The sequence below is a fragment of the Helicoverpa armigera genome, chromosome 13, assembly GCF_030705265.1.
Source record: "Helicoverpa armigera isolate CAAS_96S chromosome 13, ASM3070526v1, whole genome shotgun sequence".
NCBI classification, from domain to species: domain Eukaryota; kingdom Metazoa; phylum Arthropoda; class Insecta; order Lepidoptera; family Noctuidae; genus Helicoverpa; species Helicoverpa armigera.
The window spans coordinates 5,894,399-5,907,500 of record NC_087132.1 but is presented as its reverse complement, the minus strand read 5'-3'; positions in this window follow the sequence as shown (position 1 = coordinate 5,907,500).

Genomic DNA, 13,102 nt, shown 5'->3' with positions numbered 1-13,102 from the left:
AATAAAAACAAGCTTTTCGCTTAAGACTTAAAAGTGGAAAATTACATCAATTCTTAAAGCACAAGTATCTATTTTTAGGAACCTGGAAATAGCGGAAGATCTACATAAACATATCACGTGTTTGTTGTTAGCAAAACACACGTTGGTAGATAACGTTTTACACTCTGAACCATTATTATTTTAACAAAGGCTTGATCACCACAATATTTACCTTAAGTTCATAAGCTTGTAGCCAACTTTGATTCCGTAGGATAATTTTCAGCTCAACTATCAACGATTCAACTACATATCTTTGGCGTCCTTTTAATTCATAGTGATGCCCAGAGTTTGGGTATTACCTACGTTGCTGGTTGCAGGTAGATCCAATGGAAATGATGCAGATATGCTATTTCAAATTATGTTTGAGCTGACGTTGACCCACTTTTATATAAGATACTTCTTCCTTGACTACCCCTAAAAAGGAAGATCGTTAGTCTTCCACATTGAACTGCCTCCGGAATCTTGCGCTTATACCAATTCAATAGAGTCGCCGAACACTTTCAAGAAAACCGTCTGTGGCCGATAAATCTTGCAGTTAACAAGCGGTTGGAGGCTCGTCGGTAGTTCACTTGAATCGGGCTGGGCCGACGGAAGCCGAGCTCGGCGCGCACTTCGTTTGTCGCGATATCGCTCATAAGCGCGCGCTATCTCTCCGCGCCGCCATCCTATTCACCCGAAATAGTACCTCAAGGAGTTTGGTAATGAGTTCCCTTGAAAACTGTTACTAGCTCCCCCACTATTTTTTAACGACGTCATTTTTGAAAATTGACTCTTTGCGGTGTACGTTTCTTCGAGCTACGCTATACTGGCTTTATTCAGCTGCTGGAATTTTTACGGTAAAACGGTTTACCTTTTAGAGAGTTTTAGAAACTATTTATATAGCTGTACCCGTTTTCTGTCGTTTCTGAGGCTCCTTTTATTTGTTGTTAGACGTTATGAAATATGTTTGCCGACCAAAGCTTAGGGCTGTAAATATGACACGAAAATGTATCGTTCAAGCGACTCTTTATTCTATAAATTATTATACGTTTCTTTTTCCAATGATAATAAAATTCTATTCTAAAAACAGAGACTAAATGGAATTTATTTACAAAGCAGCGTTTGCGATATGCTGTTGTTTCAGTCGCCGCCGTTGTATTATACAAAATGGTTTTTTAACCAGCTTACAAAATCTCGATACTTTAATTAAAAGTTAATAACAAGGCAACACAGCGACCGTCAGCTACGGTCGGCCATTTACTTCACTTTGCCCGTCCGTACGCTACGGACTAACTAAGTAAAGGTAAATTTACATTACAAACGAGCGAAATACAAAATCTACGTTCGTATATCATTACAAATGTATTTGTCCTGAGGAACTTGGATATTTAATATGTTTGCTTTTAGTTCAGAATTAAGTTACTGCTGAGCTCCGAAGATATTTTAGCACATTGTTCGCAACAACATTATATCTATATTTCGTTGCTTGAAATGTGACATAGTTGTAATTCAGGCAGCTGCCTAAATAAGCATAGGTACCTAGCGAAAGGATTGTCAATTTTAATATGCAAAACACGGATTACATTATTGAAGCTAGTCTGTATTCACAAAACATAGATTAATAGACTTTTAAATCCGTTCCAATTTACTGAAGCACAAACATTTTCCGACCGCAAATGGAAAAAGTTTTGAAAAAATCAAAAACATCGGACGTGACCGCACGGAGGTTGAATGCCGCCTACTCACATACCTGCCTCTGTTTCGCTGTTTTACAAATTGATTCCTTAACCCGGTTCGATGGAATTTATTTACATACATATTATTATTTACCCATAGAACCGTATAAACGTATCTGCCTACGTCCGCTTTATACCTTGCTCAATTTTATTTAACAAGATCCCATGGCGTATTATTGGACTTGAATGGGAAAGTTCGGAGATCACTGAAGGTTACATTAAAGGGTATTTTGTAATGAAGACAAATCTGCTGGATGACTTTTCATTGCTGTATTTTGTGGTACAGACGCAAATAAGTTAGTATAAATGAAATGAACCAGTATAAAGTTATAAGGGATTTTATAATAAAGTCTCGGAGTAATTTAAGTCACCATTCTATGGTTTAATCTTGTAAGAAACATGGACTTTTCTGTTGATAATAGTAAGAAGAGCTAAGAATATGAAGTAGGTAGGTATGTTGGTTCTTATTTAACTTGAAACTACTATTATTTCAAACCAGATTGAATCTAAATACTTAGACAAATTATAAGCACAGATAATCTATAAACCTCCTAAAGATATAATAATGAAACTAACAGTAAATACGTTTTCAGTACCTAACAATTTTCAAGACAAAGAACAGGAAAGTCATTAACTAAGAGGTTTTTTTAGTTAACGAATGTATCGAAACGTCACACGTGTAGGCAAGTCTGACGATTCGAAAATTAATGATCGTTTGGTCGGTCAGTTAGTATCGAGAACTATATTTGGAATACCAATCTGTTGATTGGATAACATTTGAGAATATACCTTAAGTTGATGTACAGGAATTGATACTAAAGCGACATTGGAAAAAACCCACCCTAAACATATTATTTAACCAACCCACATCATTATCACTACCTACATGGTCAAAAGAAAAGATTAATTATGTTCAACAATAAAAACCCCAAAAACCAATGTGGACGTATATTACCTACTCTTGACTACAACTTCTTTAGCAACGAACACATTGAACAAACATGGCGTGGCGACCAACATTCAAGCAATATTAAATACCTCCTTCTCACGAAGAAATGGCGTGATAACAGCTTACATTGCTTTTACACTTACGTGGCTATGCAGTTTCCAAAATGCAAACTCCCGTCTCAAGCAGCACTTCGTAGACAGTAAAAGTCGTTCGCGTTCCGCTCTGTCCGTGACTTGTACAATCAAATTGAAATAAAACCACAAGAAGTTTTATCTTAAAAACATTTTGGCGAATTCTTGTTTTGAATACACCCGTATTGTGTTTGTTTCCCCGTCTTCGTCCTTTAAAATTGTCGAGGCCGATTTTTTTTTTATTTACGAGGGTACCTCTCAATTAAATAAGTATTTGCAAAGTTCGGTTTAATAGGGGATCAAACACTGTTGGCATAGTAGTAACAACAAGAGTTTCTAGCCTGCTAAACATTTTCTTACTTTTCAGATAACATTTGATATTCTAGTGAGCTCACAATATAAGAACGAGTAATACAAATGCATGCTATTAACCCAAATACTTGACATTTCAGAATAGACTATTATCCTCCCCTTTCTAACCAGTCTGGAATATACGCAGTGTATCGGCCAAGTTTCAACGAAGTATAATATTTATTATGAATACCGAAAATGGACTCCAAAATATATGTATAACTACTGAAACTCCTATTTCCAGACGAGTGTTACAGTAAGAGCCAAATATAGGGGCTTTGTTTTTACATTGAGGAAACATAATTTAGAAAACATAATCTTTTCGAAGAAAAATATTAAATTCTCCATCTGAATGTAAGAAGAATGGGCGTTTTACTTGCACGATTTTAAATAACGAGGAAACAACAAAGTTACAATAAAGGTAATTTCGTAAGTTATAAAGCTTATGACTTGCAAAAAATAAGAAGCTATGTATACAGTGCGTAAACTTTTATTTTATTGAAGCGGCGCGCTCACTCGATACCGTGACGGGTAAGTTTACGCGTTCAGCAATTTCTTTGTTAAGTCAAAAGATCGGCTTTCTTTTGCGCAAAATAATATGAAACATAACATGAATTGAAAAAGTTCACCGACGAGAAACTCGTGACAACACAGCGGAGATCCATTGTTGAAAACGACGGTTACTTTAAAAAAAAGGAAGACGCTGGGTACCCTTTCTACAGAACTACCCGTTCAAATCTTGTAATTACATATTTGTTTTTTTTCTTTTCTGGAACCGTTGAGTTGTTAAATAAACTTTTACTAGAACCTTATTTATAAGTCTCATCGCCTGCATTCAATTCTCTCAGAAATTTCATGTAGGTGTTGTATATTCTATCCATCCATTCTGATACGTTCGTGAAGAGAAAGCTTTGGCATAAACACGTGATGAATTTTGCACCCACAACGCAGAGCAGCATACATAGAGCTCTTTGTACTTTTACGTTTTATTTCTTTTGTCGAATTTCAGAGTAAGCTTGCAACGGAGATAAATCCGTGTTTTTTTTAAAGAGTAATATGCAGTACCGATAATACTGCTTTGACGTTGTATGTTAAAGGCTTATTACTGCAGTGCTGTTAAGTAAATGAAGGCGGTCAGCGGGGCCGAGCTGCCATCGTTAGCGAGGCGACAGCGACGCTTTGTCCAACTCGAAATGGAAAAGCATCGACATCAACATTGAAATACCTAAATATTTATGGGATAGAAATTTTAAATGTATTCGGGTACGTAACGGGGCCGTGTATCGCAAGCAGAGATCGCCGGCAACAAATTGCGGTTGGGCGAGATAAAAAAGGTCCGTCCGTCATTTTGCTAAACGACCGGCCGGAGTACGGCGTGGTCGGGTTGCGGCTAAAAAAACGACGCCGTCGACCCTTGCCGGGAGTTCCACTTCTGTCTTGAAAAAATGATACTACTGTCAATTCTATTTACGATATAGCTTCAAGTACGTACCTACTTCGTTGTCCGCAGCTCGCCTTAGGGTAGACTGACTTGCAAATCTCCATGATTTCTCACCCTTCGTTTCATGTCGAAGAAGATATCCTAATTGAATTAATCTTCTTGATATTTTAAAATAAAGTCGATACAACAAGAATATGACATATAATAATGGAATAAAAGATCTCCACAATATAATAATGTTCCGAAGCTATTGAAGAAACATATTGGATTCTTAGAAGTCCTTTGATGTTTGCATTCTATTCTCATAGCAGTCAATCGCATATGGCTCCCGCATAGAATAGCTTTATAATGCAGTTCGCTTTCGAATATATAAAATACTCAACTGACTTGTTATTTTGTAGGATATTGAAGTTTCTACAATACTACCTGGTATGACGTTTTGATTTCAATAAAACATTGCGTAACATTTTACCATACCTTATACTCTATTTATTATAAACCGTTCATAAAAAATAAGTATACCTACATGCCTACTTACATACAATTGACAAAAAAAAATGGAAAACATTCGTAAAAAACTACAAGATTCCATCAATCGGCAGCAAGTATTCTGACTGTAGATAAAAAGGAAAACCGCCATTCTTGGAAATGGGTTCCGAGATGGGTTGCGTCTATAGCCTGCTCTATATAACTACGTATGTACGCGTATACACGTAGTACACAATCTGCTATTGTCTACACTATATAAACTCCTTGCGGTTTCTTTGTGTAAAAGGTACACGCTACTTACTCGACACTGGCAACTAATTTTAGCGTCGCCAATATACGTAATACTGAGTACAAACACAATAATGCCTATTAGTCTTGTAATACTGTTGTAACAAAACCTCATTCAAGCAAAACAATACTGGCACTATGAATTCGTAGTATCCTTTCAAAACAGACATATTTTGCACTAAAATTAAAATGGAGCAAAATAGCGGACACAATTAACATGTAAATATGGTACAACTCGGGAATTGAACACAATTTTGTTTTCAAAGGTGTAGTGGGGATGTTGCGGCCATAATGAGACAATTCCACGGCAAACAATCGCCAACCGCGGTAAGTAGAGGGGCACCTCTACTTACCGCTAAATAGTTATAAATGTCGCTAATTTCATCCTGCACTGTGGAATATTTGTCGTCCTATTCAAGCAAAGGAGTAAAAATAGCTGCATAATGAATTATTATAAATAGAAAAAAACAAATCACTCCCAAATCATAAACCGCATCCTCAACAAACATAATAAACAACAGAATTTCTCTATAAATAGGCAATTGGAACCGCACAACAATTGGGCAAATAATGCCATTCTGAGAACATAAATAATATGGTTCAGTCAATCATTAGGAGCGGTAAATTGTAAGTAACCGACGGAACTTATGGGAAAAAGGTTCCGTGGGGTGACCCTTTGACCCCTGACACCCGTGACACCTGTACAATCTGAAAGTGTCGTAGACTTTTTAACAAGGTTTGGCTGCGACCCGGATTTGGGACCAATCCTGATGTTGAAACGTGCTGTGGCGATCCCATTTTGTACTTTGTAATAACGAAGTTTAATCACAGTCGTTTGTTTTTTACTAGAAGTTGCATTACAATACTTCACTTTTATTTTGTCAATAGAAAAAGAGATTACAAATATAAGGCACTATTTCAATTTCAGAGAAAAATGCCTATGTGCATTTTTCAGTTTTGTAAAACTATGCATAATAATAACATAAAAACTGAGAATTCGTCTAAGTGAAGAGTAACACCTAACAATGCAAAAACTTAGCACGTAAATCACTTTGATTATCTTTCCGGTAAATTAAATAAACTCAAATTTAATTAACTAGCATGTAGCATAATCCACCACCTGACAGCAGGCTAAGGAAGGCTTCTTAGGCGGTAATTCAAGGAAGCCATTAACAATAATTATCCTATTATATTTCAGCAATAAAGACGTCAGCTATACAATTTGTTTTCTTAGTAAGCTTAAGTGATTTCACCCATTGTACGTAACCTATTCGATCCACAATTTCTTGTAAAAATATTATTAAAGATCGAACACTCTATAATAACACACACACATACATCTCTAGAGTTTCAATAACATTTTTTCCCAGTGTTGCAAAACCTCATAGGTACAGCAAAACGAAACAAACAGTCGCTACTGTACATTTCTTAATCCTACTAATATTATAAACGCAAAAGTTTGTATGTATGGATGTATGGATGTATGGATGTTTGTTACTCTTTCACGCAAAAACTACTGAATGGATTTTAATGAAACTTTACAGTAATATAGCTTATACATCAGAATAACACATAGGCTACAATTTGTAAACATATTGTTCGAAATACTAAACCTGCGCAGACGAAGTCGCGGGCACCAGCTAGTAGGCTATATTTCTTCCTAGATAAAACATTAATTCAGAGCATGTAGATATGATCCATTCTGAGAATTCCCGTTCAAAATCATAAAGTCGAGGTTCAGTTCATTTGTGAACAAAGGCCACACAAGACAACGTCATCCACGTACGTCGTAATCTGAATAATGAATAGAAGTGCATGGTATTAGAGTTGTCCGGCGTGTCCCGTCTGCCGACGGATTCGCAGGACAATAACATTAAATCAACATGAACTTATTGCTAGAATACGCAACGGGAACGCGACGACATCGTCCCGACAACGGAAAGGCAATTTACAGCAACAATAAAAGTATCGCTTTTATTGGCGAACACACAATTCGTTCGGACAGCTGTAATTGCGAACTCTCGCACTGTCTATTGGTTCCGTAATTTAGATCCCACAGTTTTAGCATCATGTTCGTGCACTGAACCGATTCAATTTTTATTTTTGCCTGTTTTCGCGCACTAACTGACCGGCACTATAAATAACGGGCTGAACTACTATAAATTCGGCAATTAATTGGACTTTTAACGACAGAAAAATTAGTAATAGGATGTGGGACTTTTTTCTTACAGCGCTTTGTATAGTTAAATTAAATTGTGGCTGTAATAAAATCCATTACAGGTTTTAGATTGAAGCTTATGGTGCTAAAAAAATTCCGTTATAATAATTTGATCTTTAAATATCAAATATTGATGATGGAAGTCTCCATAATATTAAAACCGCGAGAAATAAAATTCTATCATAAAAATATAAAAGAATATAATGGTATCAGTTTTTGTTCCGCTACCATTTATGAAGCAAATAATTACTGAAGCTGACTAGATTTGATGCGTAACAAACTACCCCCATTAAGAACTTCCAGCAACGGCCTGTAATTATGAGTTGCCGACGCTAAATAGTCCAATACATACCCTTCAATAAAGCGTAATTGATCAAGTTACTAGTTCATCAATTGGTACAAAGTGTCGTCGGATAGCGCGTGTGAAACTCCACCGGCCGCTGGCACTAAGCCAGTATTATCCTGAATACTTTTGGTTCGTTAGTTTTAACAAAATTATTGAGTCTCGCTAAAAGCACCTGAGTATGCGCTGTAATAAAACTGAAAGACTAAACGGTGTTCATTGAAAATATTTCCATGAATACTGTTAAAATATTGCGTACCTACCTAGTTCGTCGAAAGCTGTCTTGCATACTAAATGTAAGTAACAAAGGCGGAATTGCGCGCCATAATTCTAAATATTGTCTCGCTTTCGGCCTATTTATTTGTTTCTTGATCTGATGAATGCTGCTGGTTGGACGAGAGGTAATAAGCACCGCTATCTTAGAGATGGAGGGGATTTCTCAAACGGTCTGTGTTTGCGCCAAATATGTATATAAACTGGAGTTATGGATTCCATATTTAAGAATTATGGACACCTTATTGTTATGCAACTATACCTACGAATACTTCTAAATAAAAAATACCTGAAATAAAATATGTTTCAACATTAAATGCCTTCCAAGTACCTACTACGACAACAAACTAATATTAAATAACTGTAACGAATAAAGCTTTGTATTCATCTGAATATAAAAAGTTAGCCCAAATTATACTTCAGCTCCGGATCAGGAACACAAAGTTAAAAACTATTTCGATGGAAAAATGCAATATTTTTCGATGAACTCTTTTATTTCATGTCGATTAAGTAATTTAACCCAGCATAGTCTAAAAATAGTCAACCCAAAAATAGTGGTAGGTTTATTTGAGGGTTGGTTGGGTCCAAACTACTAGAAAGCTCAAGCCCTGAATACCTACTGAACGAGATTAGGATAATTCGGAGCCCAAAACAATAAAAAAGAATAACTTCATACAGTATTTTATCGTAGACCGATATTTTATTCTAGATCGTGTACGGAACGGTTGAGAACCTTTCTTGAGAATTGTACTTGAGCCAAGAATGGACGTGGAGTTTGTTGGAGTAAGCGTTTATACTGAGAAGGCCTAATCTAGTTCAACAGTTGAACAAACTTAAGATCTTCTAAAACTGTTGGCGTCCACACTCAAACATAAGCTGCTTGTGGAATAAAATTCTCATAACTGATTTAGGTAACTGAATTGATTTGTAGATTTTGAAACTAGCTCTGACTGATTATAAATGTTTGTCTTCTGATTTTATCAAAGGTTTAGGTGTAGACTTGCCACTAGTGTCCTCCAACCTTTTGCTTAAAACATAAATCCTAATATGATTCAACTGTCCAACTATTTAGTATAAACCACACTATCAATCAAGTGGATTCACTTATTCTCAACGGATAAAATACCTCCCCTGCTTTATTTAGCTCCAAATAGAAAATACTTTGGAAAGCGGTCGCTTGAATAACATTTTCCTCGAGGAAATAGGACAAATGTCTAGCTATTTGAAATGCTGAGTTGTTTTCAAACATTGTATGTATGTACCTTCATATACGGCTGCAAGGATTTCGTAAGTTGATTGTCATTTATTTATTTCTAGATAGCTTCCACCCGAGGAAGAAGAAGCTTGATTGTGTGAGCCCATAGATGAGCTATATAACTGCCAAGTTTCATCTAAATGCATCCAGTAATTTTAGCTTTAAAGAAGAACAAACATATACTTACATACATACTTCGTTATATCCTTGCAAACTTTCAGTTTTCTAATCCTATTCATAAAACGGAATCGAAGTAGATAAATGGATAAATAATAAAACACTAGTCATAATATAATTTGGTAAAGTCTTGATCAAGCGCCAAGACGCGTAAGTTCCAAACTTGCCAAACTCACTTTGCCGACTGACTTTAATTTTACATCATGATCTTAGAAACTTATGCTAACAATCTATTAGAATCCTTCCTTGAAGAAGTAGTTAATATCGTCTCTACAAACTAAAAGCTTATTTTCTGTGCAGATATGCTGTGTCCGCCTGTTGTTGGCATACCAATCATTTTCACTTGGCTGACAAAGCAAAATGTCAAACAGCTACATTGTTGTCCTGTTAAACTTTGTACTATTTACAAGCTAGTTTTGCGTTGTTCCCGTCCGCTTGCTTACTTACCGTACCTATTAATTTATGGCTGTATCTGGTACCTCCCAGCGAAGCGCCGAACAAACCCCGCAATTCGATTTTGAATTTATCTCTTCCTCTAAAAATGTTTGTTTTATTCAAAACCAGCTCCACAGTGTACAATGACTGCAGAGTGTTTTAATAGAATGCGTTAAAATGTAAGCTTGTTTCACAAATAAAAAATGTACATTTTATAGTAAGTGTCCCAGAGTTTGTTGAATCTGACAAAGTTTATATTAGCTAAATTCCTACACAAACAAATTGACCTTCAACCCTATAGTGCTGGAGCGCGAATAATATTAAAATGTACAATTTTACACATTCATGCCATTTATTTTTATTCTTATTCAAGAAATTTGATAAAATCCTGCACCATATAAAAGTGATATCGTGATGGCCCCGAGGTTAAGAGGCCCACTTCTAAAGCGGCTGAAGTCCCACTCAAGATTCATCATTATTTTCTATTTCAAATAATGTTTACCTTACAAACTTATTCTTGAATCTTGTGAAATAAAGGCCAAACAGAATATAATAGCTCTCTAAATATTTTCCACTTTGACAAATCACGAATTATTAAAGTCCATGTTTAGCTGTGAATAATAAAAGCTTCTAGGTTTATGAATAGAGTTGAGCCAGAAATATTCCTTGTCCAAAGTGTTAGCATCGACATAGAATATCTGTTGATTTTAATATTAATGACTAGCAACACTGACAAAAAGGCGGGAGGTCGAACTGTCAAAGTGAAAAAAAGAATGGAAGTTTTGTTTGTTAAAAAGTTTAAGAAAGTTGTAAGAAATTAAAACAAGTGTTGATTGTTATGTTGTGATTCTGAGAGAATAAAACTTTATTTAAGATACTTTTGGTGCAGTTTTAATGGAAGAAGACTTACAGTTTCAGAAGTGGTATAAGACCTTTGCTAATTATTTCCGCATTATTCTCATCCTGAGAAAAAGTTTTCTAGCACTAGCGAAACTATATATTAGTGTGAGAACATTGTTTATGCATCGTGAACTACATTATGGAGGGCGACAGTGATTATATGCAAAGTAGTCGCAAAAATACATCACGTAAACGACGCCGTCGACACTCAAAAAACGCGGATCGTAAAGCAGAAACGAGTAAGAGACGCCATCATACGAAATCAAAACATGTTTCGGATGAAAGAAGGGATGGAGTACAGAACAAAGGAGAAAAGGGCCGTCGTACGTCTCGGAAGTTTAGACGTCGTTCGAGTTCGAGGCATCGGAGTCGGTCGAGATCGTCGTGTAGCTCTGGTGCAGGCTTGACGCCGCCCAGACCACATAGCCGTTCGAAATCACTGCGCAGCCGTCGTGCAGACTTGACACCAGGAAGGACTCATGGCCGATCGAGGTCATTGAGCAGCCATCTTACGGATTCGTCTCATAGCCGTTCGAGTTCGCGCTGCCAGCGTAGTTCGAGACTACGACATCGTGACCGCACACGTCGTCACCAGAGTATGTCACCAGAAGATAACAAAGTGAGTCGTTCCAATTTTAAAGACACTACATTTTTGCTAACTGAATTGATTAAATCAATATCTAGTAGTCGTTCCGAAGGAAATAAGTTCCCCATGTTAGGCAATGTGATACCAGAGTTTGATCCCATGTCTAAAGGCCAAACTATTGAGATGTGGCTTAATAAAGTGGAAGAATGTGCTCAATTGTATAAATGGGGAGATGATCAGATAATTCATTATGCTCTTCCTAAACTTAGTGGTGTATCCCGGACATGGTATCAGAGTCTCCCATCGATGTCGTTTTCGTGGACCGAATGGAAATATAAATTAAGGGAGTCATTCCCGTCCACTGATGATTATGCAGAACTCCTTAACGAAATGTTGTCAAAAGGGTTAAATTTAACGAATCTTTAGAATTATATTTCTATGAAAAATCAACCTCCTTAATAGATGTGACATAAAAGGTAAAAGGGCAGTAGATTGCCTACTACACGGAATAGAAGACCGCAGTATAAGATTAGGTGCTAAAGCAACAAAATGTGAAGAACCGGAACAAGTTTTGAAATATTTCCAATCAATTAAACAGCAATCTCGAGAGTTACATTTTAAAACAAGGAACAACTTTGATAAAAGGAACAATAATAACATACCAAATAACATATCACATAACATATCAAGGAACACAAAACCTTATGAAAGGACCAAATCTATAACATGTTTTAATTGTAATGAAACCGGCCATTATAGTTATAACTGTCAAAAAAAAGAAATTAAGTGTAGTAATTGCAATAGACTTGGACATTTAGCTAATGTTTGTAAAGATGCATCAAAAAAAGAAAATGAAAAGTCAGTTATGGCATTATCTACAAATATGAATGAAAATGATAAATATCATATTAATTTAAAAATAAATGGTCAGCCTTTACAAGGGTATGTTGATTTGGGTAGCCAGTGCACCTGGTTACGTCATAGTGCTGCAGAGAAATTAGGTATCCATTGGTCTTCAGAACAACCATTACCTACAATGCGCGGCATTGGCAATCATGTTGTTTTACCACTCGGTAAAGTAACTATTAATATTGAAATTCAGGGTATTATGCAATCAGTTGACAGTTATATTGTTGAGAATAATGTTATTAAGTATGACATATTAATTGGCCATAGTTTTACTGAATCTCCAGGCATAACCATAACTAAAACCACTGATGCTTTGATTTTTAGACGAGCCGTACCAACAAAATTAAGACTTATTCTTTTAAATGATACTTTGATTCCTCCAAAGGAGACATATGTGATAAAGGTAAAAAGTGATGTTAGTTATTCAGGCACAATAAATGTTAACGGCTCTCTACGTGGGTATGATGGTAAAGAATACTATCTTATGCCTGGTGAATACAATGTAGTGAATGGAGTAAGCGCATTATTGATACAAAACCTATCAAATAATAATTTATCGTTAAAACTTGGGTCATTAATAACACGTGCCTTACTCACAGATTC